The 26854-nt window shown below is 38.2% G+C and overlaps 1 protein-coding gene across 7 annotated transcripts in view; it reads left to right on the top strand.

Moving 5' to 3' along the window:
• The window catches only part of FAM110B (family with sequence similarity 110 member B), a 113548-nt gene that overhangs the window by 17070 nt on the left and 69624 nt on the right, over window positions 1-26854 (top strand). For 5 of the 7 annotated variants that reach the window (XM_068188326.1, XM_068188260.1, XM_068188287.1 and 2 more), the window contains exon 2: window positions 13021-13151. The exons of the other annotated variants lie outside the window; for them this stretch is intronic. The gene's annotated coding sequence lies outside the window, so the exon portion shown is untranslated. The remainder of the gene's footprint in view (window positions 1-13020; window positions 13152-26854) is intronic. 7 annotated transcript variants of the gene reach the window in all.

Here is a 26854-nt window from a genome sequence, read left to right as displayed (position 1 = left end):
TATGCATTTGTCTTTTAAATCTGTTTAACAAAGTCGTGCAACAAATTTGGGATTAGCAACAGCTAGCTAGTTTTGCTGGAGGAAGCTGGGACAGAAAAATGGGGAAAATCATGCATTTTGCATTAGGTATGATGAGCTGACACAAAGATTAGCTGTATCGTGCATTTCTTTTCAAATGGTTCCTGACCTCATGGGTGCAAGGAAGTTGTGATTCAGCTGTAGCAGGATAAATTTGGCAAAGAAAATAAGCATGGGTTTTGTGCTGATTTGTATATTGGCAGAAAGATATTCTCAGCTCGTAGACTTTTCTTTTACCTCTCACAAATTTAAAAATAAGGGTGATTTACTGCCAAATATCTTTTGTAACACATGCCCTTGTATTGTATTTTAGTGCTTTTTACTGTTTGTAGTGCCTTGATTTTTTCTCTGGATCTGCTCTGACACGTATGTTATGGAGGGCTGTAAATGCAAGAAAATGAGGTACTGCTTGCAAAAGTTTGATACGTTATGAAATACACATTTTAAATTTCAGTAACATGAAATCTGGACTGTAAAATCCTACTTTTAATCTAGGCTTATTTGGTTAGGCTATGTTAAATCCACTTCTAAAAATACTCAAGCTTTTTTATATTATTATTGTTATTTTCATTTGAGATCAAATCTCTTTGAACTATGTAGACACACACCTGTGCTCATTTTAATCCTTGTGTAGTTTTCATCAATTATCACAGCAGGCAAGAAGAAAATCAAATTGTAAAATGCTTTTAAAAAGTAAATATGTGCAACTTGGGGTTCAGGTTTCTGTTTTAATCAAACATCATCTGTATTCATGTTCTTAAGAAAAAGCTGGGTGAGGGAGGAGCACAGAAAGCCTTTTTTTGTTTTCACTGTGAAATATCTGAAGTGCTCTGCTGTGTGATGAGTGTAATATGTTTGTGTTTGTAGAGAAAGGCTGTGTTGTGTATGTATATGCTTTTTTTTAAGCTGGAGGAAAATCTAGGTCAAGAGATTTCATTCTTATTAATAACTTAAAGCTTTATTCCTCAAAAATTATCCTCCATGGCTTGAAAGCTTCCTCTCTGGGGAAGCACTGTTGCTCCAAACATGGATGGGAGCATTTTCCTTTCCATCAGGGTGTTAAGATGTTCACCTGAGAATCATAGAGTCATGTAGTTTTGAAAAGACCTCCAAGGTCATTGAGTCCAACCATTAACCTAACACTGTCAGCTGAGTCCACCGCTAAACCACGTCTCTGAGCACCACATGTACACAGAGGTATGGTGACTCCATCACTTCCTTAGGCAGACTGTTCCAATGCTTGACAGCTCTTTTGGTGAAGAATTTTCTCCATTATTTAATCTAAACCTTCCTTTACACAGCTTGAGGCTATTTCCTCTTGTGCTGTCACTTGTTACTTGGTAGAAGAAACTGACCCCCACCTGGCTACAACCTCTTCTCAGTTATTGTAGACAGCAGTAAGGTCCCCCATGAGCATTCTGTTCTCCAGACTAAACACCCCCAGCTGCCTCAGCAGCTCCTCATAAGAGTTGTGCTCCAGACCCTTCACCAGCATTGTTGCCCTCCTCTGGATGTGCTCCAGTGCCCCAATATCATCCTTCCCCCGTGTAATTTTGAACCATTGCAGAACCTCACAGGAGCCTGTTCTTTGTGGGTTTATCAGTGTGGGGCCAAGCTTGGGGCTGGGGATCCTTGGCATTTCCCCTTGCCTGCTGTCCAGCTCCATGCCAGGTCCCCAGCCTTCTGACCCATGTGTGACCACACTACCCAAAAGAGGTCTTATGGTATTGATATAACAAAATTGGCCACAGGACTGATTTTTTTTTTTATTTTCCTGAAAACATACATCCCTGTCAGCACAATAAATGAATATGGAACCTTGCCAATTCTCATTGTAGTTCACTGGGAGATGCTAAAACATGAAATCTCACACTTGGCCTTTTCTAGCTTTCCTGTTCCTCTTCCTCAGCAGCTACTGCCCTGTGTGTTTAGCTGCACAGCACCAGTGACTTGGCCTGGTATTACATATCTGAACTGGAAACACTGGGAAGAGTGTTGTTAAACTGGAAGAATAGAGAAATTCTTGGTGCTTACAGATAGAGTAATCTACTGTATTAGAGGTTTAAACAAACTTGGGGGAAAATAGTTGTATGAAGCCTTTAATTTTATCTTAATCTTTTGTGTCATCCTAGACCTGAAAGCAAAGGTAGTTAAATTAGGATAATTAATCATGTAGTAACTTACACAGAGGAATGTAATGAATTTTCCATCAATTTGCAAGTTATGTAAATCAAGATAAGAGTTTTCTCATAAACATTGTTTGCAAGCTGTGGACAAAAAAAAAAAAGTTAATTTAGATGCCCTTTGTGTTGGCATTTTGAAGTTGTTTCTGGTTTAGTTCCTTCAAATATTAGGATTTAGAACTTTAGTTTGTGTTTTGATGTTTGGCACTGTATGAAAGAGGGCAGACTTGAGGGAGAAAAGGTAATTTTTAGTTAAAATGTTGACTTTCCCTTTCTCCTGTTCCTGCCCAAGATCTTGTGGATATAGGAGAGATTGGGCAGGAAACTGTTCATGTGCTGCTATAGGACCAGCAAAACTGGGTTTGTGAAACGCGTCAAGAAATACATTTACTGCTTTCAGGGGAAGTCTTTCAATATGTGGAGTTGCAGATCCTAACTTCCCAAAGGGAGATGTGCTGAAGCCTTAGACATTGTAGTCAGCCCATGTGATTAATATAATTGCATCTTCTTTGTGAATAACTTCTGTAGATGTGAAGCAGACTTTGAAGCAAGTCAGTTGACACCCACACAGAACCAAATTATAACATCCTGATTAAATTGCTATGCAGTGTAAATGCTCAAGTATTGTCAATACAAAGAAAGTTTGTTCCCAACAACTCTTAAAGTGTTCAAATTCACTTGAAATTTGCTGGATTAAAAAGTTAACTTGCATAGTTAGGTTATTTGCATGTAAAATGAGCAAAGATTATCAGGATCATTAAAAACATAAAACACATGAAAGAATAATGTCAAATGTATTTTAGGAATACCTGTCAAATTCTGTTCACATCCCACATATTTTATTTTAACTTTTTTAGTTAGTGATCAAATGGTGACTTTTGGTATACTACCTTTTCTTGAAAGAATTATAAAATAATTCTCTGGTCTGTGTCAAGCAGATTGAACAGATTGAATTGCATCATATGAAACACTTTCTCAGCAGGGTCTGAGAAAGCATGCTTCTGAAAATTTATCTCCTTTTTATGATCATAGAGCAGTGGTAGATGCCACATCTCTGGAAGCATTCAAGGTCAGGTTGAATGTCTGAGCAATCTGATCTAGTTGAAAATGTCTTTGCTCGTTGCAGAGGGGTGAAACTGGATGGCCTTTGAAGGTCTCTTCCAGTGCAAACTCTTCTGATTCTCTGGTAATAACTGGTTATTTAAATGCAAAGTTTGTACATTATGTGAATGTAGGAGTAGAAATTATAGTACTGCAATAAAAATTAAGATAGATACCTCTTTAGATGTTGGACTTATTTTTAATGTTTGTTCCTTCTGTCTATAATTTTTTTTTTTATTAATTTTGTGTGTTGCACAAGCGTCTCCTTATATGCCTCATACTGACCTTCAGAATGTTCAAATTGGATGTTTGGGATTTAGTACTTGTTTGGGTGCCTGTCTTTGTAAATAACTTGCACAGAATTTTCTGCAGGATCATCATACTGTCAACTTTCACAAGGAAGAATGCCACATCAACACTTTATTAGCCTGTTGGAGTCATCTTTAGGGATATGTAGGTGCCTCCAGTGCAAAATACCTGTTTTGATGTAGAAAAATGTTGCTTTTTTTTTGGAGATTTTTTTGTTACCCTGATGACCAGCATAATTTTCTTAACTGTGCGTTCTTTTGAGATTCCAAAGGTTAACCAGTGTAAGTGTTAGCAGTTCATCTCATTATTTAAAAAGAATTGCTGGGTAGTTTCAGGATGAGTGACAGGATGGGACAATGTCTCAGTTGCCCTTTGGCTTCAGGGTAGAACAGCATCCTAGCTTTATGGATTGATGGCGTGTGACTCACTAGCTACAAGCTCCCATGCACCTTTTATGACTGGTGCTTTGAAGTAGCTATCTGCTTTATGAATTCTGTTTCCATTTTGTACAGTTGGGGCTTTTTTTTTAAATACTCTCTTCTCTTTCCTTCTTCCCTGGACTCGGTGCTGTTAAATGTGAGGGTGAGAGTTGTCAAAGGAAAACTATGCCTGTGGCTGTCCGTGGCTTTTTGTCCTGCATCTGGTGACATGATGTGACTGCTTGGTATTTTTATTTATAAAGTATAAGAAAAGTGTCCAAGTTCTATGTTATCTTATGCTATGCTGAGTTATGTTTATGTCAGAACAGTATGAGCTTGTAGTCTCTTAAATTTTACTCCTGTTTTGACATTTGACAGTCAAGTGGCTCAAATCAAGCTCGAACCCGTGGAGGTACTCTGCAACTGTTGCCTCTTTCATGCTTTTCCATAGTGACCTGATACAAGGTTGATAAATGTTTCTAAAAGAAGCAATAAGTGGCCGAGTCCTCAGAAAGGAAGCGTAAAGCCTTCTGATTCAAACTGTTGATTTATGCTGCTCTTAGCAGCAGTGGTTGGTTTGGCTGCTTGCCCCTTGCTTGTTGGCCAGCTTCCTGCGACTTGGAGATGAACAGGGTCCTGGATTTGCTTTCTCCAGGGTGTGGAAGTGCTCTGCCATTGCACTGAAATTCTAGTTAGTAATAATTTGCATAAACAAGAAACATTTTTTTTTATAACTAGCTTCAAACAAAGAAAAGTAATCAACCGTGGCATCTTTTGTATTTTTTTCTTCTGTACAGAATTATCTCAAAGGGCCTGTCTCTAAGCTGGAGTTACATCAGTAACTACATTGCTGTTTGCTTCTCTGTTTCTCAAAATAGTGGTGTGCAGCACAAAAATGTTGTTATTAAATACCTCTGATGAAGGTATACTTTTGCAGAGCTGACACATTACACTTAATTCCTACTTTCATGACCATCTGCTGAGTAATCCTACATGCTGAGCCCATGGCCTGGAGATGGGCTCCACTTCTTGTTGTCCAGGGAGGAAGGCTTTTGGTAAAACATCCCTTTTCCATGGTGTGCCGGGCATGATGCAAGGACTCGTTCCACAGCCTCATTAAAGTTAAATCATCGATATCCTATACCCAGCACTTTTTCCCTGCAAGCGTGATACTGTTTTACTGTTCCTATCAATGATGATAGTGTAGTATTGGAACAGGTCACAAAGGGAGGCAATAAGCTCCTTGTACTTTGTCGTAGTCCAGTATTAGGTATATTTAATAAACAACAGTAATGGTTTAATGTAGTTTCTAGGAAAAGTTTTTAATGTGTGTTCTCTGAGGTGTCTTGACTTGAGCCTCCCTGAATCCCCAGCTTGATCAGTACCGTGGGTTGTGGGCTACTCCCCAGTTATGTACTGTCCTGGGGAGCTCCCTGCTTTAAAACCGGCATGTGAGAGCCAAGTCCCCCAGCTTGGCTGGGGACAGGGATTAGGTCTGACTGCTAGAGCAGGCAGCACATCTGTGACTGGCTGACATCTGCACGCCCTTGTACTTGCCTTTTTTCAGTGTTATGTTTTCATAAATACTTCCGTACTCACTGTCTTGTCCTTTGGCAAGTATGTTTTAGAAATAATGTCTGATTTATATCCTCTTCGTATGTTTGACCCTGTGACCTGACCCCAAGTCAAAGCTTTGTATATCATCTTATTCCCAGCAAAGTGGACTGTAGGGTTTTGTTTTGAAGCACAGCTGTAGATTTAGTATTTCCTATCATGGGTAATGTGTCTGTTTCATGTCTCTTATTATTAACATTTCATTTGTTGATTGATTTAAAGTCAAAACTGAGGTCACCTGTTTGTATCTTTTCCTCCTCCAGCTGTAAAATATCCAAAGAGAAACAATTACAGTTGAATAATCAGGAACCAAGTTATTCTTCCTGATTGTACTGAGTTGTGAAGAGAGAGCTAACAGTCTGAGTATGGAGCAGGGTAAGCAAGCGTATGTCCTCAAGCAGAGATAGAATAGAGATTAAAGTGAATTCTTGCTGCTTTGGGGTTTTAATAACTTGCTGATGAAAAGTCTTTACTTGGAAACTTGAATGTAGAAATGTGGGCTGGAGAGTCTTTCATGCCAGAGGAAGATTCATCTTTACAAGCTGTAATATCCATCTGTGTTTCAGTCATGTGTAATGAATTGATAAATCAATGACTGTTTACATCAGCTGATTCCTCTGGCTAGTTGTCTCTCACTTCTTATGAAGTACCTAACCTTTTTGGGCCTAACACTTCTGAAGTGTTTTGTTTGGGTTTTTATTTTGGTGGGAATTTTTTTGGGGTGGCTAGGGGATGGGCATGTGGGGTTTCCTCTCCACTTGCAGCTATCTCATTATTAATAATTGTGTTTGTTCTAGTTCTGAAGCTTATATTATTAATTCAACTCTTATTGTGTTGGCCAGTGAGCAAACAAAGATGACCTAAAACTCTTCCAAAATATGTGCATGGCTTGGTGTTCTGTAGCCATTTGGCACTTTCTTACTTCCTGATTTCCCATAGCTCTGATGAAAGTGTTGTACTGCCTCTAGTCATTCAGGTACTTTGGAAAACCACTCCTGCAGTTCCGTGGCATCATTCCCTGGCAAAATTGCTTGGGCAGGTTTTGCTTCAGCATCTAACAGTGAGTTGAAAACCTGAGAGCTGCCTTGATCTGGTTATTTAATGGAATTGGGTGTCACTTTTATTGCTTTGAATGTTGGTCACTGTCCCTTGGTCACACCCAAGAGAGAAGTAACACATCTGATATGGGGGTTCACTATCAGGAAGGGTTAGGATTCTCATGTCTCTTGTACAGCTTATCTTATGCAAGACTGCCAAGATGATGGAAAGATTAGAGGTTACAGCAAATTTGTTTTATAATTTGTATAAAAATCCTACTTTTCCTACTGTGGCTGGATTTGCAACAAAAACAATCACGAGCCCAAATCTGAAGTCATTAAGGAATATTTGTGTAACTTTGATGTTGCAAAGAATTTTGAAAATGTCTGTGTATTCCAGACTATCATTCTTAAGATGATAATGGCATCTCTATTAAAAGCTAGAGAGAGATGTTGCCCATGTTACATCTAAAGTCTGTCTCATGCATAGTTTTGCTTATATTTCTATGCTTTTCTTACGCTCGGTAGATTTCCAATTCTGCCCATTAAGTGCTGCTGACTTTTAGAAAGTTTGTTGTTTGTTAGAATGCAGGCAGGCAGTGTAACATACGTGTTTCCCCTCTGAGCTGCAAATAATTAATTGCTCTCATGTATATTTGCATCAATGTCTTGTCTTCAGATTTTCCCAAATAGTAGGCAAAGATGGTGATAGCATATGGTTGCTTCTAATGTTTGTTCCAAAGTCAAACCAATTACTTAGCTTGCATCTTATGAACAACAAAGTGGTTATGCTTTCATAGGGACTCTGAAAAATGAATAAAGCTAAATGGCAAACTGAAAAGCAGGACAGTTCAGCATTTGTCTTACTTCTGGGGTTATACCCAGGCTGTCATTCAGAAACCATTATATTTGGGAAGTAACTTTGAGACAGAGTATACTGACATCTTCCCTGGATCTACAATAAGGTCTCAGAGAGTACATTATTTTTCGAAAATTTCAAAATTAACTACTTTAACGATATCCTTTTTAGGATATCGTTAAAGTAGGAGCTTCAGTGACTTTAGGAGCTTCAGTGACTTTTTTTTTAAGTGATAGAGAAAACCAAAAGCTCTTACAAAAGGTCTCTTATTTTAATTTCAGTTTCTATTCCCTATTTTATGGTTCTCTGTAATGTTTGCAATAAAAAGGCACTGTGGCATTTTCCTATTCCCTTTCACAGTGAAAACTTAAGAAACGCAATTGTTTTGAATAAATTTCCTGGTCTTATTTACTTAAAATGAATCATGGTACCAGGTCCCTTCTTATTAAGCCTATCTTCTGGTGTCACTTTGTGCTGGTTTTGGCTGGGATAGTGTATATTTTCTTCATAGTAGCGGGTCTGGAGACATGTTTTGGATTTGTGCTGAAATCAGTGTTGATAATACAGAGATGTTTTTCTTATTCCTGAGCAGAGCTTGCACAGTGTCAAGGCCTTTTTTGGTTATCACACCACCCCACTCTTGAATCATTATACTTGCTTTTCATCATGTGCCTCGTTTTTCTTTCCTCGTTTTTCTTTCCTCGTTTTTCTTTCCTCGTTTTTCATTATGTGCCTCGTTTTCCTCGTTTTGCAGCCTTTCTTTGAACTCTTAGTTGGCTGTTGTCACCAAACCCAGGAACAGTCACAAGTTTACAGGCTTTCTTCTTTCAAGTCCCTTGGCAAGAGGTGTATATTCACAAAGACTGAAGCGGGTAGGAAGTGGTACATTAGCATATAAACACAGCTCATAAATTCCCAGTTGCAGTTTTTAGTTGGTACCCCTTGAACTGTGCTTTCAGCTGGGGAGTGCTTTCCATCATCTGCTGGTTTTTTGTGGAGTTTCTTGAAGGAATGGTTTTCTAGAAGAATTATGTTTATCTTGATAGCCACCTATCTTAGCAGACGTAATTCTGATTGCTTTTTTGTTGTCATTAGTTTGTTTGGCATCTGACTATTGTTCCTCAGGTGCACAAAGAAAGTGACAGCATGGAAACCCATCAGGTCCAATGATGCTGCTGCTTTGTTCAAGTTCTGTAATTTCCCTGCCCTTCATTCCCCTCTACAACAATTCCTTCCTCAAAAAGCACGCCATCCCTTTTTGCTCATCTTTGGAGCCCTGTTCTGCTAGGCTGCCCACTGCTGCTTAAGCACTCTAATTACTCTGTCATGATGTCTATACTTTCACTCTATATTTTCATTTATTTTTTAACTTTAGAGAAACAAATCCTATCCTGTACAACCAGGTAATGGGCTGTCCAGAAAACCTGTTTTTCTGTGTTCCTTTTTTTTTTTTTTTTTGTTCCTATTATATTTTAATAACTGATACAAACTGTAAATTAAACCCTTGGCATTGGAGAATAAAAAAAGAGAGTAGCTGAGAATGTGGGCAGAAAACTAATAAAGGTAAAATGAAGATCTGCTTTTTGTCTCTTCTTGTAGATCTGTTTCTCAGACATGCATATGCACATACCAGCAAACAAAATATTAGTGTGTTGGACTTGGGGATCTGCTTCTAATTGAAGCTTTGTTTCAGAATAATTAATGTTTAGGAGATTAGTGCACTTTTGTAATTCAGCAAATGTACTGTAACTTTCCTGGCAGTGGCTAGATAGCTGTGCTGAGCCAGAGTCTCTTAGTGAGATACTCACAGCTTCAAGAATGGCAGTAGTGAAACCTTGAAACTTTTAAAGTTGTTGTTACCTTCCAGTTGTCCAGTGGATGTAACTCTTGCTTGGAGAAATTAGCAGTATTTTCATCAAACTTTACAGGGAGTAAGCTCCTCTTAGTATCTTATAGGTGTCTACTTCGCAATGAAATTTATTTGTCTTGATCTGAATTGGGATGAATACTTCTAACAACTGGGTATCACTTTGGAAAACATGAATGTTTTTCTACCTCAGAAATAAAACCTTCAGTACTGAATATACTTTTTACTAGCCAACAAAAGAGTAATATAGATTAATAATTAAAGTAGTGGTGTGTGAAGTATGAATGTATTAATATTAATTGTGGGAAGTGCCTGACTTGAGGTTTTTCTGTATATCTTTAATTTGATTCCTCCATCTTTTCAGGGGCTTAATGCTAAATATGGGAACAGATTACAACTTAGTTTTATTGTTGATGTAAATGAAAATAAGTCTGTCTGTAGGAGTAGAAACTGCCAGAGTTACAGGATATAGACCCTTTCTAACAAAACTCCACTAATGTTTCTGAAAACTGTGTTCTCTAAATTGACTATATCTTTTAATTTATGCATGATATGAGATTTTTACCTGAAAATTATAAATATGTGAGAGTAGCAAGTCTGTACCTGCTGCCTGTGAAAATGTAGGGTCTGCATTGCAAAGGTTGAAAATTTTTTCACAATACACATTGCTAGATATTCCCTTGTTACTAGTTATGTATAAAGCTGAGGTCTTCTCCACTTCTTCTGCTTTGTTAAATAACTTTATTCTCTCACAGAGGTTTGGCTTCAGAGAGCATTCATATCTTTTTTCTGACACAGAAAGTATATCTTACTTATTTGATTAGCTAGATTCCTCCAGCTGCCTAGTTCCAGTTTCCTGACTTACACTTCTCCTCCGTGACAGAGGTTAAGGTAACACCTTATCAAAGCAGCAAGTTATCAAATGCTTAATCATATGCTGCTGAGCTTCTATATCAGCTTATTTCTTTGTAAGGAAATCCTACATTTTTAAAGACTTTAGTTTGGATTATGGAAACCTCATGGTAGACTTGAGTCAGGTTTGAAGGTTTAGATTGATGGCTTTGGGATTATTAGAATAAGAAGGCCATTCATTAATTCATTCATCCATTCATTCATGAATCCTTCTAAATTACATCTGGCTTCTCTTCCATGAGATGTGTATTTTTGTAAGTATTAAAACTTTGATTTTATACTTAGCAAGAGAGGAAGAACATAGCAATTGAGGATGAAAAGTCCTTTCAGAAAAAAAAAGCCCAAAAACTTGTTGATACTGGACAGCAAAGCAGGAAACTACATGTGTCATAAAAGGCTCCAGCTTGCTGGATAAAGGCTGAAACTCAGGATGTAGTCTATAAATACAAAACAGGTTCATAAAAATATTTATAAAGTGCAGTTCTGAGCACTTTAGAGAAGCTGATTGATAACTGTTCAGCTATTTAATATAAATATGTTTGTACAGATGCATACACACACACACTCAATACCGTACTTTCATCTTTAAACATGAATATATTCAACTCAGTGATATTTATTTCCCATATGAGTCTGGCAACATTACTAACACCATATTTTTTTCAGATTCTAAACCAGCAATTTAGTGGAGAAGCAGAAGGGGCTCTAATTTCAACAGGCAAAAGGGAAGGAATTTGTGAAGCTGGATATTTACCTGCACAAAAAGTCACAACCTTTTTTCCCTACAGTATTTTGTCACAAGTTTTTGATTTTAAGCAGTATATCTAGCAGTCTTCTGGGGTTTTGGGGATGTCTTCTATTCTGACCAGTTGATAGCTGTTAAAATTTGTCACTCAGCTTGGAAATAAATGTGTGTGTACTTGAGCTTGCTCAGGCTGTTGGCCAAGCAACATGGCTGGAACAGATATACCAGCTGCAGCTAATGACCATGTTCACTTTTTTCCCCTTGACTTGTCAAATATGAACTTACAGGGATCTTTTTGCTTACACAGTTGCTTTGGTTTTTAGACTGAAATGACCACAATTCAGAATTGCTGCTTAAAATACAGTAATTTGGATATCAGAATAAGTTGTAATAGTACAAGAGTGTGTTTCTGGATGATTGTCTGTTGTTGCGCTTCGTTGTACTAAACAAGGCAAGGTTGAAAAACTTCTCTTTTTTTATTGCCAGGTTTTAATTTTTTTTTCTTTTACCGAATACAAGAATAACACTACTACAGCAGGCTCATAATAGCTGAGTAGCTGTAATGCTATGTCACTCTGAATATGCTTATGCCTTCATCTTTCTCTTATTTTTTTTCTAATTTTAAGTATTTACATGCAGATACCAATCTGTCTGAAATCCCCCTTGTTTCTGTTGTACAACTGTTTCAAAGGCAGTCTCCCAAGATGAGACTTCATCCACCCACCAACACAAACAAGCTCTTTTCTTCAGTGTACTGTTGTCAAGACCCAAACTCAGTCAGATTTGATGTCAAGACCCAAAGACTGTGAGTGAAAAAGCCTGAAGTAATTGGCATGTGACTAATATTGCTGCCTGTTCAGTTTGTTGACAGTATGAGGCCAAAAATAGTTACCTTGAACTTGTGCTTAGGCTGTTTCTGCATGTACTTTTTGAGATTTTTGTTAAAGGAGTCCTGTGTTTCATCTCTTGGTCTGTTACCTGACTGTAGTCCTGTTTCTAGAGTGAATAGCTGATTAGAAAATTAAAGTAATTTGAAACCACTCAGAATTGTTAGCTTAAAGGAAGCTGCTGTGCCATCTGCTTGTGCCAGTAAGGGTGCTGGACCACATACTGTCAAATAAAACCAAACCACAGAAATCTCATGTATCCAAGTACTTTTCTGTGTGATTAGAGCTGGTCTTACAACAGGTGGCATTTTGAGACAAGGAATATAAACAGGGATTTAGGTCACAGCTTAAACTACCAAATTCTGTATGGTTGTTTTGCATGTAAAAAGCAGTGGTGAAATGCATTCATTTCAGGAAGGCAATGTCGTTATCGTTCCCTTCTGATGGTGAAATTTAAGGATTTTTATTTTTTCTGAGCATAAGACAGTGTTTTGGAGTGGACTTTTAACAAGGACTGCTTTGTCACCTGGGTGGAGGTCATCTGCAGGGAGGCTGGGTGGTGTTTCTTGCCTGCAGGGGCACAGGACTATATGAGTCCCTTAAGGAGATGATGATATGAGTCCCTTAAGATGCTTTGTCACACTTGTGCTCTTTGCCCTGAAGTATTTCCAATGCATGGCTCTGAGCAGTTTCAGTGTGGGGAAAATGAGAGAAATTCAGAATTGATACCTGTAGGTCACCTGTTAAATTTCAGAGCTTGGAGATTATGCTGTTGTGACTGGCAATATAAAGGGTAGAGACATCTATAGCTGACTGAATGCTTGTCCAGTATTGTTAAAACACCTCTTTGCAGCCTTTATGTCTCCAAAATAAGATGTAGGATTCTGATTTTGGAAATTTACATTATTTAAACCAAGATGCAGCCTTTAAGGACACTGTTCTCTTATCCATTCTAAAACTGTGGATTTGATGATGAAGTTAAATGCCTTCCCTGTTGCTGTGTCTCCAGGGATTGCTGCAGGGAGCCTCTGGGAGTTCCAGGGTGAAGAGATCTGCCTTCATCTGGAGACCTCTGCTAAAAGTGAAGACCTCCTAACAGGCCAGACAGCCTTAGCAGGAGTTCAGAAGTCTTACACCAAGGTAAAGTGATTCATTTTTCAAGCAAATTGAATTGTCTGATACAATTCTCAAAATAAATACTTTTCTTCATGTGAAATAAACACTCAAGAGCATCTCTCAGCTGTCTCCTCCTTTTCTGTGTATAGCTTGCTACCTGATACAAATGTAGTAATAGCAAATTCTGGGGGAGGGGAGAGGAAAACAACACAATATGCATTGTAGGTTAGAGCCAGAAGTAATTCCTTAGATTATTAGTAGGAAGATACATCTACAGTTCTTTGTTGGCAAGGGAACAGGCTGTTTCTGAGCTCGACAGCATGGTCTGTTTTTAGAAACATATCGCACTTCAAGTTCCACATTCAGAGCTCGCTTTGAGTGGCCACAAAATTATGGAAACACTCTCTGGTATCTTCAGCAATGGGAGAAGAATGAGGTTGGTATATGATGATTTTCCATTTCTCAGCACTGTGGTAATTTCTTAGCATCCACAACCCATTCTTGCTTGTACAGGATAAATACTGATAAAAGAAAAGGACATGTGACCCCCAAAATTTTGTTGAACTCATCAATGTTACAGTTGCACACATTTAGGAGATTTGACTCTGCTATGGTTTTGTTTGCCAGAGTTTTGTATGTAGTGATGATATATATCTTTCCTTCATACCGACAAGATTAACTGAACTAAGTGTAGAGAGTTGGCTGAAAAAAGTGAGCAGTAGTGGAAATGTTTCCTACAGATTTATTTAGGATTGAATGTTGGTTCTTCTAAAGTTCTGTCAACTTCTCTATTTTAAAAAGCTACCTGTTGCAAGGTGCTAACTTCGTTGTTGGAAGCTTCTTAAATTAATATTTCTTGATTCATCTGAGAAGAATTGCAGATTTTTCTAGTTAATCCTTTATTGATCTTAATTTAGACTGAAATTAGCGCTCTGAACTAGACCCAAGTTCATTTTCCTTCCAACCATGGAGTAAAATCAAAATTGGTGTTAAGTTCTCCCATTATCAGAGTCAGTGCTTCAACTCATAACCTTCCCTCACGATCTGCTGTGCGCATCTAGGGGTGAGTGCAGTAAGCACAGTCAGGCCCCCTCATCCCTTTGCTGCTCCATGCCCTCTCTCTTTGCTTCACATTTCTTGGATTTCGGCTGCATGCATGTTTCTCCAGTCCACTAGCAAGGTCATCTTGGACAACTTGAAATCTATTCAAACCTTGACAGAGCAGAAAAGCTGCTGCTGATGATTACAAAGTTATTTCAAACTGAAGGCAAAAGACCCATCCAGAAATACTTATCTCTGTGATGTTTCCCTTTGTTACATTTGCCTTAGGAGTACACAAAGCAATACAAGCTGAGATAACCATATTTTACAAAGACACAGCATTTCTTCTGGCAGTTACTTAAAAATTTATTTCTTTCTGAAGTGCAGTTTTTAATGCATCAAGAGAGTAAAGACTTCACAGAAGGTATCCTCATAATCCCACGGGGTGCATGGATGTATCTAGGTGGGATGGTGGTTAGGTTTCAAACACAGCAGTGTTAGTGTAGTGGTGGGTTTTGGTGCTGCACAGCATCCATGAGTGAAATGCAGCCTTGAACACTCTCACTGCTTCCAACGAGGCAGTTTGTTTTGTGCCTCTCTGTCTCATTTCCCTTTGGTTGGAGGGGTTTGTTGCTAACTAGAAACACATGATATGAGACAGCCAAATGTTCTGGTGAAAATCAAGGACACTTCATAGCTATGAAGATTTTATATTTGCCCTAGATTCTTTTTATTTTTTTTCCTTTTCCTCATTGATGCAGCTGTAAGTGTTGTAAATTATATGAATAATTGATCAAGGAGTTTTTGTTACCTCAAATCATGTTATGGTTATTGCTTTTTAGAACTGTGCTGCTCTTTGTTGTACTACAGCCTTGCTCCTATGCTATTCTGTGTGTGTGGTTTTTATAGCCTTAAAGTTTTCTTCTGCTTCTGACCCTTTGCTCTTCCCATCTTTCCCCTTCTCTGCAAAATCATGTTTTTTCTGCTTCAGTATATTCTGTGATCTAAGTGAAAAGCAGAGTCCTTTTTAATCGACAGCAACACATTTTAAAAACCCTTCCCAGCCCTGGGAACTGTGCAGTGCTCACATCTGGTTTCACATAAGCATGAATTGCTGGCTTCACAAACATGGAGCATGTAGTCCTTGCCACAGAGTTAGCTGAAGTGTTCTGTAACTTGAAACTCTATTTGAAATAAAAACAAAATTGTATAGCTTCTTTACCATGCTAATGGAAAACATTTAATTTGCTTTTTTCAAGCCAACCAAAAGTATGACACAATGCTGCTCAGGCAGATTTACAGTGCCTTTTCTTCCCTAGAAATCAATACAGCTTGGAGAGGCTGCTGTGGGAGCTGGCTAGCTGACTGCAGTCCAGCTGCATTCAAATGTAAACTTCTGTACCACAAACTAACACTGGTGATTTTGATTTATTCAGGCATCACTGTATCTCTGAGATTGTGGTGTTGGATTTTATTCTTTGCTTTATTGCTGTTAATACTAGATTGGATTTCAAAATAGCAGGTTCAGAGGGCTTACGATTTTTTTTCATGAAATCTTTCAGTGATTTTCTGTGTTTCCTGAATTACAGTACTTAGGTCTGTGGTACTGATATCAGCAAAAGCAGATCTACATACATGGTCATGTGTGCCTTTCAGTGGAGTCTTTTTCCCCCCACTTAAAAACAAGCAAAAGTGCAACATCAAAAAGCAGTCCCTCATTCTGTGTGAGCATTAAGGGCTAGCATAATCATTTTCCACTTTGCACAGAATAAGCCCTGAATATTAAATGTTTTTGATTTCTCTCTTGCTAGAAGAGGTAAAATGCAAGAGTTCTTTCTGTGAGTCCAAAAAAAGTTTTTAGAGGACAACAACTGTTGGCTTCATATGTGAAGCCAACCGTGCAGATTTTTATAGTACACCAGCTCTTTTGCCTTTGTTTCCTTTCTGATTCCTCGCTGCCTCCACTAATAGCTTTGACTTTATTTAAACTCTCCAATATAAGAAGCTGTTGATGTTTCTCTCCTTATTTTTTTTTTCCTTAATGGAACTTCAGTCTTGCTCAAGAGCTTTACTTCTGGCAGGTCTTCTCTATAATGGCCCTTTGGGATCCTTTGCACTGCTTTTCTCCCCGAATGCTGTATTACTTTGGGAAGTCTGTCTCTGGTGGTCTGTGTCCTGGTCATACTTAGTTCTACCAGAAGGAAAATCACAACTTGATTGCTAGGTTGCCAAAAGGACATTTCATCTCTTTTTAAGAAGAAAACTTCTGCTTCCATTTCTCATGCCACTGTGATCCAGATTTTTTATCCTCCAGTCATTTTTCTCTCATATACTTCACAATCTCATGGTGAATAAACAGCTTGAGAAGGCAGTGTAGAGAAATTGAGGTCTTTTTTGCAGGGATAGCTTGGGATGTCATGAGTTAGCAGAGAGGCGCAGACATGTTTTGGAAATACGTTTTGCCCATAGGTTTTCTGTTTGACTGTTCCAAAGTTGTTGTGAGCATGAAAGGTCTGTCATTACAGTTTTCCTTTTGCCATTTTCCCTGCACTAGAACTGGCAGTCCAGGCTGGAGTATGCCATAAAGACTTCTAAAGCTATGCTTTGAATAAAGCTTACATTTACTACAGAATATTTGCTTTGCATGGTTACAGTACAAGCACTGTATTCCTGTGTAAACACTGTAATGAAGTTGTTAAGAAGAAAAGAAACGCTTACAGCATTTGCACTAAAGTTCATGGAGCATGAGATAGCTGCGCTTAGGATGCTGGTACTTTGAAGGGATTAAAAAAAGCTTCTCAGAAATAAACACAAATAACATTCTGAGACTAGCAAAACAGTGTGCAAGTGATGAGAAGAATGGCACTAATTATTATGTAGAGACTAATCTGATGCCACAGTGAAATCCACTTTATGATCTGACCTTCCTACATATGAATTGAAAAGCAGGAAAAAGTACAGGGCATGACCTAAAAATGGTAGTCTGGAAGCTTCTTTACGTATGTTGGGTGTTATTTTTGTCTAGCCTGAAATGTAGTTTTTCCTCTTGAGTCAAACCTGAATAAACTGGTTTGAGTGTTGATGTTGTCCTCATGGTTCCAGCTCTGCCAGACATAGCTACTTTATTTTAAGAATTGCTCTTACTTGGAATTTGAGTCCTGCTGGAAACAGTATTGTCAGGAGGCTGCAGTCTTGCTGTTAAGAAACTTAAATAAGATAAGGCTAATCCTATTGTATGCTTCTACTTTCAGAGGTAGTGTAGAAACTTGCCTTTCCTAGTTAGGCCGCCATACCATTCACTACCTGCTTAATGGGATTTCTCTCCCTTTTTTTTCTGAATTGCTGGCTTGGCTAGACATTGATAATCAAAATGTTTCACACAGTTGTAGATGGCATTATACTGTGCCAACTTTCAGATTTACAGAAAAATAAACCAGCTCTTGTTTTCTACAAGTCAGAGAAGGTGAGAGAAAATAAATTTACCTATGGTCTCTTTGATTGTGCCAAATTTAGGTTTCTTTTATACAGGATGTTTAAATTGTTTTATTTATGTATCAGTAGAGATAGAGTAAGGGTTAGATTACTGAATACATGTGAGCTTTTGCTGAGATGATTTATAAGTTTCAAAACCAGAAACTCTTTGCACATAGTAAGAATTTTTGTATTGTCATTTTGGATTGGTGCTGAACCAAACTTCATTATCCTGCTTCAGGAAGAGATAGTATTGGCTATTAAAAAAAAACCCAACCAACCAACAACAATCAAATTTAAGAATTCTCCTACAGGTATAGGAGGATATTTTACTTCCAATATTTATTCCTATCTTGATCTTTTGCATTTAGAGAATAAACTGCAAAATTACTTCAGAATGAGGTTATCTTTTGAATTGTCTAAATCAGCCTTAGGTTTCTTAAAACTTGCAGCATAACAGATGATTTGTAGAGAATTAGGCTTTCAGAGTATATGTTCTTGAAGTAGGTTGATTTAGAAAAGGCACACTTTTCAGGCACTTCTAAAAATTAGTTTGTAAATCATTTAATCTTAGGCTGTGGTTAGATGTCTGTATGTGGGTAATTAGCAGTTGTCTCTTCTCCTTTCTTCTAAAGGACCTGAAACTTTTATAAGACTGGATAGTTATCAGTAGGTTTTGACTCACTGGAAAGATCTAGATAAAGAGCAGAAACTTTTTGTTGTTAAAACAGCAGCTGACTTGCCGTGTGCCCTTGGGCATGTCCTCTTGACTTCCTTGCACCAGTTTACCATTGTATCCACTGCTGTTGCCACCACCATAAAGTTTTTTGTAAGCCTGTGATCAAAATACAGTTGAGGCTGTTTGTTATTCTGAGTGTACTCAACTTCATTTGCTATGCAGTTCTGCATATGGCAGTGTAAAGTGCAGAGGAATTATGCAGTTTAGTCTGTAAAGAACTTACACAACATAAAACCACCTTGTGCAACCTGTATTATAGTAAAGTAGATTTGAAAAAAAAAAAAACACACAGTTTTATTTTGGATTTACCAGAGTATAGAAATACTGCTAGTGGGGGATAAAGCTGTTTGGTTAAAAATGGGAATGCTATGACTATAAAAGTTCAGAGGGGAAAAATATCTGTCCTAGAAGGGCTACGTGGCAGTCTTAATTTGCCTGAGTCTTTAGCAGAGGTTTTCCACTTCTGTTTCTGCCAAGTAAATTAAATTTATGAAGAGAAGCTAAACTCCAAGGGTTGGACTGTTAGTATCTTTTGACAAGGTTAATGTGGTGAAGCAGAATATTGGTAATAATGAGCTGACATTTAACAGTGGACCAGCTGAGAGGTCCTTGTGTTCCTACGTAACGTGAAGATTGAGTGTCCTGTAAGCTTATTGTTTTATGTTTTGTACTTGCTTTTGCATGCTTGCCAGGACATGCTCTGGGAAGAGGCATAAACTTTTTTCCTTTTTTCTTTCACAAATACATTTCTTTCCTTTCTAGAGCTGGAAAAGAGGAGCACAAGAGGGGTTTTGTTAAATACAGCAAAATCTAATTACAGCTTGATTTAAAGCCACATTCACACAATGGCTGAGGGGTGAGTTCACTTCCACAAAAACAAACTTGTTGGCTTCCTACTGTGCATTGGGGAATGTGAAGATGCGTGTCCTGGAGAGCAACTGCCTCCCTCTGCTGGCACCAGCTTTTCTTACGCTGTGCTACAGCCCTGCTACATGATATAAAAATACAACTGTACTCCTATGCAAAAGAACAGTGATGCATGAATTCACTGGTGTGTGCTCATCTTACTGGTTATGCTGCAGGTAATACATGGGACAGCGCGTGTTCCATGTGATAGGCCTGATGTCTGTTTTCTGTCAGCTGTAGAAACCTTGTTCCTCTAAAGGAGGGGTTGTTTCCTCCCATATGTATCTTGAACAGTTATGTCCCTGGTGGTTCAAAGGGAAATGTGGGTGACCAAAATACATTTTCTTGCCATTGTGGTTTTCACTCAGTGGGCATCTCTGGAAAATGCAAGATTTCATTTTGTTTGCCTGCTGAAGTAGCTGAAAATGTGTTTTTCTTTCTTCAACTGGTTAAAAGTGTTCTGCTGTTCTTTTAACTCAATTTCTCAGATGACAAGGTTGCACATCTCCAGCTTACTGAAAGTTCATAATTTGTAGTATGTTTTTCACTTCCAGGGATACCTTTTGCTCAAGAACCCCATCACAGGTAGTTTCATAACAGCAGCTCATAGTTAAGACTATGGTCTTTAATTTTCCCTCTTTTCTGGCTGATGACTGCATTTTTAGCAGGTTTTTATTATTGAATTTGCACTCCTTCCATTTCTGCTGCTCTAGTTCATAAGAACTAGAAGAGCAGAGTTTAGAGATTAAGTATATGCACTGCCACTATCTAGAAAAATGAGGCTCAGTGGAGGTAGAAGGTGGCTGGTGGTGAGACTGGAGTTGCTGTGTGCTCAGCAGCATTGCTGAGCCCCATGCGTGGAAGCTTCTTATGGAAGAGATTTGTGTTAGCGAGAGGCTGGGGCAAGTGGATTGGTGTACATGGGAAGCCTTGAGGAAAGAGGAACAGGCATAGGGTAGGTGGGGAGGGAAGGGGTCACTGATATTCACAGAAATGAAGGAGGGACAACAAAGTTTCCCGGAAGAAAGCACTGTAGACACACTGGTGGAGGGGCAAAAGTAGAGATGGAGGGCCTAGCATGGACAGCATGTGAATGGAAATTAGTGGAGGGAGTATGGCCCTCTGAGCTGTGTCTTTAAAGTAGGGTTAGTGTTGCAAAGTCCAGAAAAGAAGAGGGATACAGATTGGAGAGTGCTTGTGAGAGAAGCAATGAAATGAGAGAGTCTGGCAGGGTATTTCTGGCCGTGAAAGAATCACCCAAAATTGTCTGTCTGCCCAAGAACTGGCATGCCAACATGTGAAGAAGTGTAAAGTCACAAGAGGCAGAGAGAAGAGAGGACAAGATCTTGTAAGATGAATCATTTTTTCACCACTAGAGTGATCTTCTTCTTTCTTTTGTTTGCTGTCAGCTCATTTCACACTTCTCAGAGTATTTCAAACCCAGACATTTTATTGTGATTCTGGTAAACAATATCTGAAGTTGTTGAAGGGGAAAAAGAGGACCACAAAGCTTGCTGTGATACTGAGGGAGGTCAGTGAATGAGAATCACATCTCTATGTATAGCTCTATACAGTTGCACTCCAAAGACTACAAGAAAGTCTCTTTACCATGAAGTCATACCCAGGGAACTCCGTCCTTCTTAAGTCTTGGAATTTTATTCAGTTTACAAAAACTTTTGTAAGCAGCAGATCACCATCTCTTGCTGCTTCTTGAGATATTTCTGGGCTTTATTTGGGCCTTGCTGGAGTTCCATTTTTCAGCGTTTTGCATTTTCTCAGAGAATTAGTCATGTGAAGGTCATCAGCTGCAGAAAGAGAAATAAGTTGTCTTTTTCAGCACTGTTTTGTCTGCTTTGTATGTGGCCTTCAAACTTTAAGGTGTCCCAAACTGCAGCCTTTTCCATCATATAATGTTGAAGTTCTGACTAGTAGAAGAAAGATGAGCATTCATCAAGATAAAAAAGCAGTCAGGTCTCACAGTAGTCTTACCTGAGGCAATACGGTGAAGAAAATGGTTATGGGAAGGAGAATCTTTGAGCACATTTATGAGTGTCCAGGGACCAGAGTCAGTGTTTTGTTTGGCTGCCCGCAGGAGAGTAGTGGCATTCACACTGCAGTACAGTGTCCAGTGAAGTACTCATTGTTACAACCCATGTGGTCCATGTTCTTTGTCTCCCAGGTGGCTCTGGACAGTCGTTGCTGGAAACCACACAGATACCTAAAGGAGTTCTGTGGCTTTTGCATTGTCTCATGTCAACCAGAAATTCTGCAGTTGGTTTCTCAAGAGGAGATGACTTGAAGGGCAGAGGTATATGGATTTACCTCTACCTTTTCTTCTTTTTTTAATTATTTTTTTATTGTTAAATGCTTAAAAAAACCAAAACCAACAATCAACAGTTTGATAAGATTCAAGCTGCTAGTCAGTGTTGATATGCAGAAGTGACTTGGTGTGAGTTGCAAGCTTTGCTCTTTTGGAATCTTTTCTTTCAGCTGTGACAATTGTAAAGTTATTCTCCTAGGAGTTGCTCAGATCTTCCACCCTCACCCCTAGTAACTGAATTGGCTAGGTGTTCCTGTGGTTTCTTTGGTGGATACATGTTCAGAGATAATGACATTTTCAGCTGCATTAATTACCAGAAGTACACCATCAAAATACAAGGTATGTGATCTTACTACTTCTCTGAAAGAGCCATAAAACCTAAAAACAACCAAATTCCGGCCCTTGTAAAATTTTTATAAGGAAGATTAAACTTAAATTTATGAAGAAGGATATTCCAAAAACATGTAGTGTATGAGAGAGGTAGTTTTCTTTGTTCTAATTACATTGGATCTTCTCTCTGTTTTAAAGAAATTTAACTCCTGTGGTGAATCTAATTTTTATTTAACAAAAAAGATTTTGGGGCGCTGTCCAAGTAAGAAAGCTTACAAAATTGAGGCATTGGGTGGGATACCTCTCCTGTTGCATCCACTAGATATGGTTGCATGAGGGACTTAACGTACCAAATGTGGCCAGTAGATCAAACTAATCAATTGACTGCTGATCTCGAGTGTTAAGTGCCCACTGTGGATTATTCACTGAAGCCTGTTTAGCACTGACCAGTAGTGATATGGAGCATTGAGCTGTTCAGAAGGCAGTGGCTGCGTGTTTTCTGCACCAAGAACTCCTGCACCTCTCCTTTGTGGAGGAAGCAGCTCCCTTTATCTGCAAGGTGGTGAGCCATAAGTGAATTTCCATTGGAGGACCTCAGTCCAGGAGTTTTACCACTGTCATTGCCAGTTCTGGAGTTGTCTGCCAGCTTACCAGAAGTTGCATCATGGCACCAAATGTAGCTTTTAAAGATAGTCTTTATCCTTTCATAAGGCTAGCTAATGTCATGGTGGTGATAGTGGGTGATCCAGAATTACCTGCTCTGCAATAAAATTAAATGTTTCCACCTAGGACTGTTTCTTAGAAGGTGTGTTGAATGAAAAGAATCCCTATTTATTTTTTTTCCAGACGAACTAGTACTGGGCTCTGTGATCTCTTGAAGTACGAAGAGTACAAAGAACAGAAAATAAATTCTCTGTCAACTCTTTTGTGGCTGATTCTATTTTTCCACTGTTGTCCCTGAGTCCTCCTACAATGGCATAGTATAATGAGAATAGCTTGTTACTCCCAACAATTAGCAAGTTTCTTATTTACAGACTTCTTAATAGACTTAAGTATAAATACTTGTGCTAGATAAATATGCAGTTTGGAAGCTAAGTCAGCCTTCCCTGATTTGTATGTGTCAACATCTTAAAAATAGTTTTCTGATCTGTAAAGTATTTTCCAGAAGGAAACATGTTTTTGCATAGATCTGTCTAATACTGTTTAACAAAAAAAAAGTTAAAAAAATATCATTGTGTCTCTTTTATTGCTGCTGCCTGTTGTAGCCACAATTTGTAATTTATACTAGGTTAGGTGCTCTAAGCTTTCAAAGAAGTGAAGTATTTTCTCCTGTGTCATATAAACAGTATTTGATCAGAAGCACCCAAGAGTGAGCCACTCAAATAAAGAAAGACCAAAATACATGACCTCGGCAAAAAATCAGTAATTTCAGTGTGATTTAAATTGTCTTTATCTGGAACAGTTTGGCATTAAAGTGTAATCAGTCTGATTTCCAAGCTTGCTATATTCGCATCAATTGTAAATGAAGTCTTCTGATGCCTGTGAATTATTCCTGTAGGGTTTTGTCTTCTGTAGAGCTTTCTGTTTGTCATCCCTCTTCTCTATGTTCTACTAACAAGAACAGGTTCAAAGAAATTAATAAATCTATATAAACAATGCTTACTTTGTGAGTGTTTCAAGTTGCATCTTAATAAGTAATTTCTACAATGTCTTTTGCAATGCTCATTCACTTTTTTCACTGCAAATATGTTAAATGAATGTAATGTAATGAAAATGTTGACTCACCTTAATGATGTCTCTGTTTTCTTTATTGTCTAGATCAGATTGCAAGATAATTTTAAATTACAAGTTTTAGATCACATTTCCTTGGACAATTGCTTTTAATTATTCTAAGTTACTGTACTCACCTATTTAAGTCACAGTCAACATTTTAAATATCAGTGTTAAGGGAAGCAGGAGAAGGTGTCCTAAATTATGTTTGCTCCATATCTTGTTAATTTAATATTTTGAATCTCTTCAAATTAATGGTAATCCTTGTATTAAAGAACTTTGTATAAAGAAGGAAATTGATTTATCTTGTAACAAAAAGTACAGGTAATCTTGGTAAGGGGGTTGGGGCAGAAGGGTTCTGTGAGATGTAGCCTGGATATGCAAATAGTGTAGTCTTTCATTCTTTTCTAGATTGCATGACAGCAGCCTTTAGTTTTTGAATGCTTTAATTCTAGTGCAAGTACTCAAATGACTCACCAGTTATCTAAAGCATCAGGTAACTATACCGATCTTTAGCTTTGTTCTATCTTCTTATCCTTGTTTCTATCTTCATTTTCTCAGTGGTAGGCTACAGTGAGTTTAATTAATGTTTAGAAAAACAAAAACCCAAAACAATGTGGGAAGTGTTCCCAAGTGTTCTCACGAATACAGTCGCTGCAGGCTTTCTCTTGGGATGGTCAAGACATATGGAGGATAAGTTCTCCATCTCTTTTCACAGTACCTTCAAACACAACATAACTTGACCCCAGCCTGCCAACAGACTGCACTTTTCAGTTGGAGGAGATATTATTTTTAAGAAGAGATGTCTTCTCTCTGCTACCTGCAGTGGTGCCTTCATTTTGGTGGCTGGTCTTTGCCAAGGCATGACCCTGGCCTTAGCTACATTCCTCCTCCACCGAGGGATTGCTGTGTGCCACAGAACGAGGTATTTAACCACGGTAGGGGGGTCAGCCCTTCTAGCTAATCCTATCAAAGTGCTGAATTGCAGGGGTTCAGACAAGAAATCAATACTCTTTTTCCATCTGATTGCCTTAAAGACTATATAAATTAAATCTGTCTGTCTGTAAAAATAGTTATGTCTACACTACAAAAAATACAGTTGGCAAGTATGAGCTGCTGCTTGTGTTGCTGCTGGGAAGGATCTTGCCTGGATAGTTTTGTTTTCATAGTAGTTATTGGTAAGTTCCCCTGAGCTTTGTAATAATGAGATGCAAATAATCTATACAACAATGACAATTCTGCTGTTTTCCTCACAAGTTGTGTAGATCTGCCTGCAGCAGGCTTTGCAAGTTGATGAGGTGAATGAAGATATATTGCCACCTGGGAGGCATCCTTTGTTTTCTGGAGTTCTCTGCCTATTAATACCTTTTATGTATATTTTTGTTGCCTTTTTATTCTTTGACACATGTTTTTTTGATTTCCTTTGGTTTTGTTGTGTTTAGGCTTTTTCTGACACAGTGTACTTCTCAAGTCCAGACATGCATCTCCTTCACTACCAGCAGCTTCTACAGATTTTAGAGTTTATTTTATAATATCCAGGCTAGATCACTTATTCCCTGTTAGTTAGTTTTGTATTTTTATTTACTTGAGGAAGTTACCTGTAAATTCTGCCAAACATTAACTCAGCTGCAGTAAGGCTGGAGGAGTGTCATGGGTTGGAAGACATGAGATGTTCTAATATATAATTGGGAAGACTTTATTGAGTTTCTGGTTTTACTCCAAATTTTTTCTTCCACTAGTTTTGGGAATTGAAATAACCAGTATACAGAGGCACAGAAAAATGATGTGAATACTGCAAAACCTGATAGATAGTTTCCAAACTTTTCTTTTACGCACTCTTAGGTCTGTGAAAGTCAATTTAATCTCAAGTTCTGAATGTATACAGACTTTTGAAATAGTTTTTTGCTCTAACATACAGTGTAGGATTTTAAAAAAGAAATAGTCCATCTAATTTGGTTGGGTTTTAGTCTCATTTTATTGATGTGATGCAAAACAATAGTAGAAGCTACTTTTATCTGATATAGTGTACTAGTTTACCACAATAATTTATTATATCTGGAGTACCCCAAGAGAAAATGAGCCTTCCAAATTCTTCCCAACATCAATATGTCAGAGGTGTTTTAGTTTGTTTTAAATGAAACAGATATGGATTTATATCAATGGGGAAGTTATATGTACTCTGAACAGCTTGAATACTGTAAGTGAGATAAATGATTAGATTTTTGCAAGCTAGTCGTGCAGATGCTGCAGCCTATGTGCTGAATGATCAGCATGAGAACTCAGTACGATGTGTGGGGTTATTCTTGTTGCTTCCACTCAGTCCTTCCAAATAGGAATATTCATGCTAGTGAGTGGGATGTTGTGGGATTGCCAGCAGCAGTTCAACTGAGTATAGAAATTATGACATTGTTCAAGTTCTGCAATTTTTCATACTTACGCAGTTTCTGTTGTAGGATACAAATAATGAGTAAAGTGAAGTTGGTGTTAAACACTTAGGCAACTCTGAAACTTGCTAAAGTTTCATTTTTCTAGCAGCCCTTTTACTGTGGTTATGCTGCTTATGTTTTGACTACAGACTCCTGGAATTTGCTTTGAAAATATCAGTGTCTGTTATTTTTGAGGATTACTTTTGGAGCAGCTTCTTCTATAAATCCTCATTCAGGCAAGAAGAGACTTTCTTGCCTCATGTCAGTAAAGACTGCATTGTTGTAGAACATGCAGGAGATAAATACTTGAGACTGACTGAAATGTCCAATTCTGACTTCACTTAGTTTTGAGTGCTCACCTTTTGATCTTCTCTTCCCCTGTTTGTGCCTACTTTCTGTAGGGACAAAAAGGGTTCCCATTATGCTGTTAAGGTTATGTTGTATGGGATTACTGATTGCCCTTCCTACTTCTTATTTGTTTAGGACTTTAAGACTCACTGCTGAGAGTCATCCACTTGATGTAGTAGAAAATCAGTGATCTCAAAAATGCACTGAGCTTCACTAGGTACATTATTAGAAAAGCTGAGTTATATTTGCTGTATGTTGGTGCTCACAAACTGTATGTGAGTTTACAATGAAGACTAGGTCAGGCCTGGAACCATTACCCTGATTTTTCCTAATCTTATGTTGGTATAAATTCTTGACAAAACAATAAATGCCCACT

This window comes from Anomalospiza imberbis, chromosome 1 (assembly GCF_031753505.1).
Source record: "Anomalospiza imberbis isolate Cuckoo-Finch-1a 21T00152 chromosome 1, ASM3175350v1, whole genome shotgun sequence".
Lineage (NCBI taxonomy): Eukaryota > Metazoa > Chordata > Aves > Passeriformes > Viduidae > Anomalospiza > Anomalospiza imberbis.
Note: the sequence above shows the minus strand (reverse complement) of the source record. Positions and strands in the feature narration are given on the sequence as shown.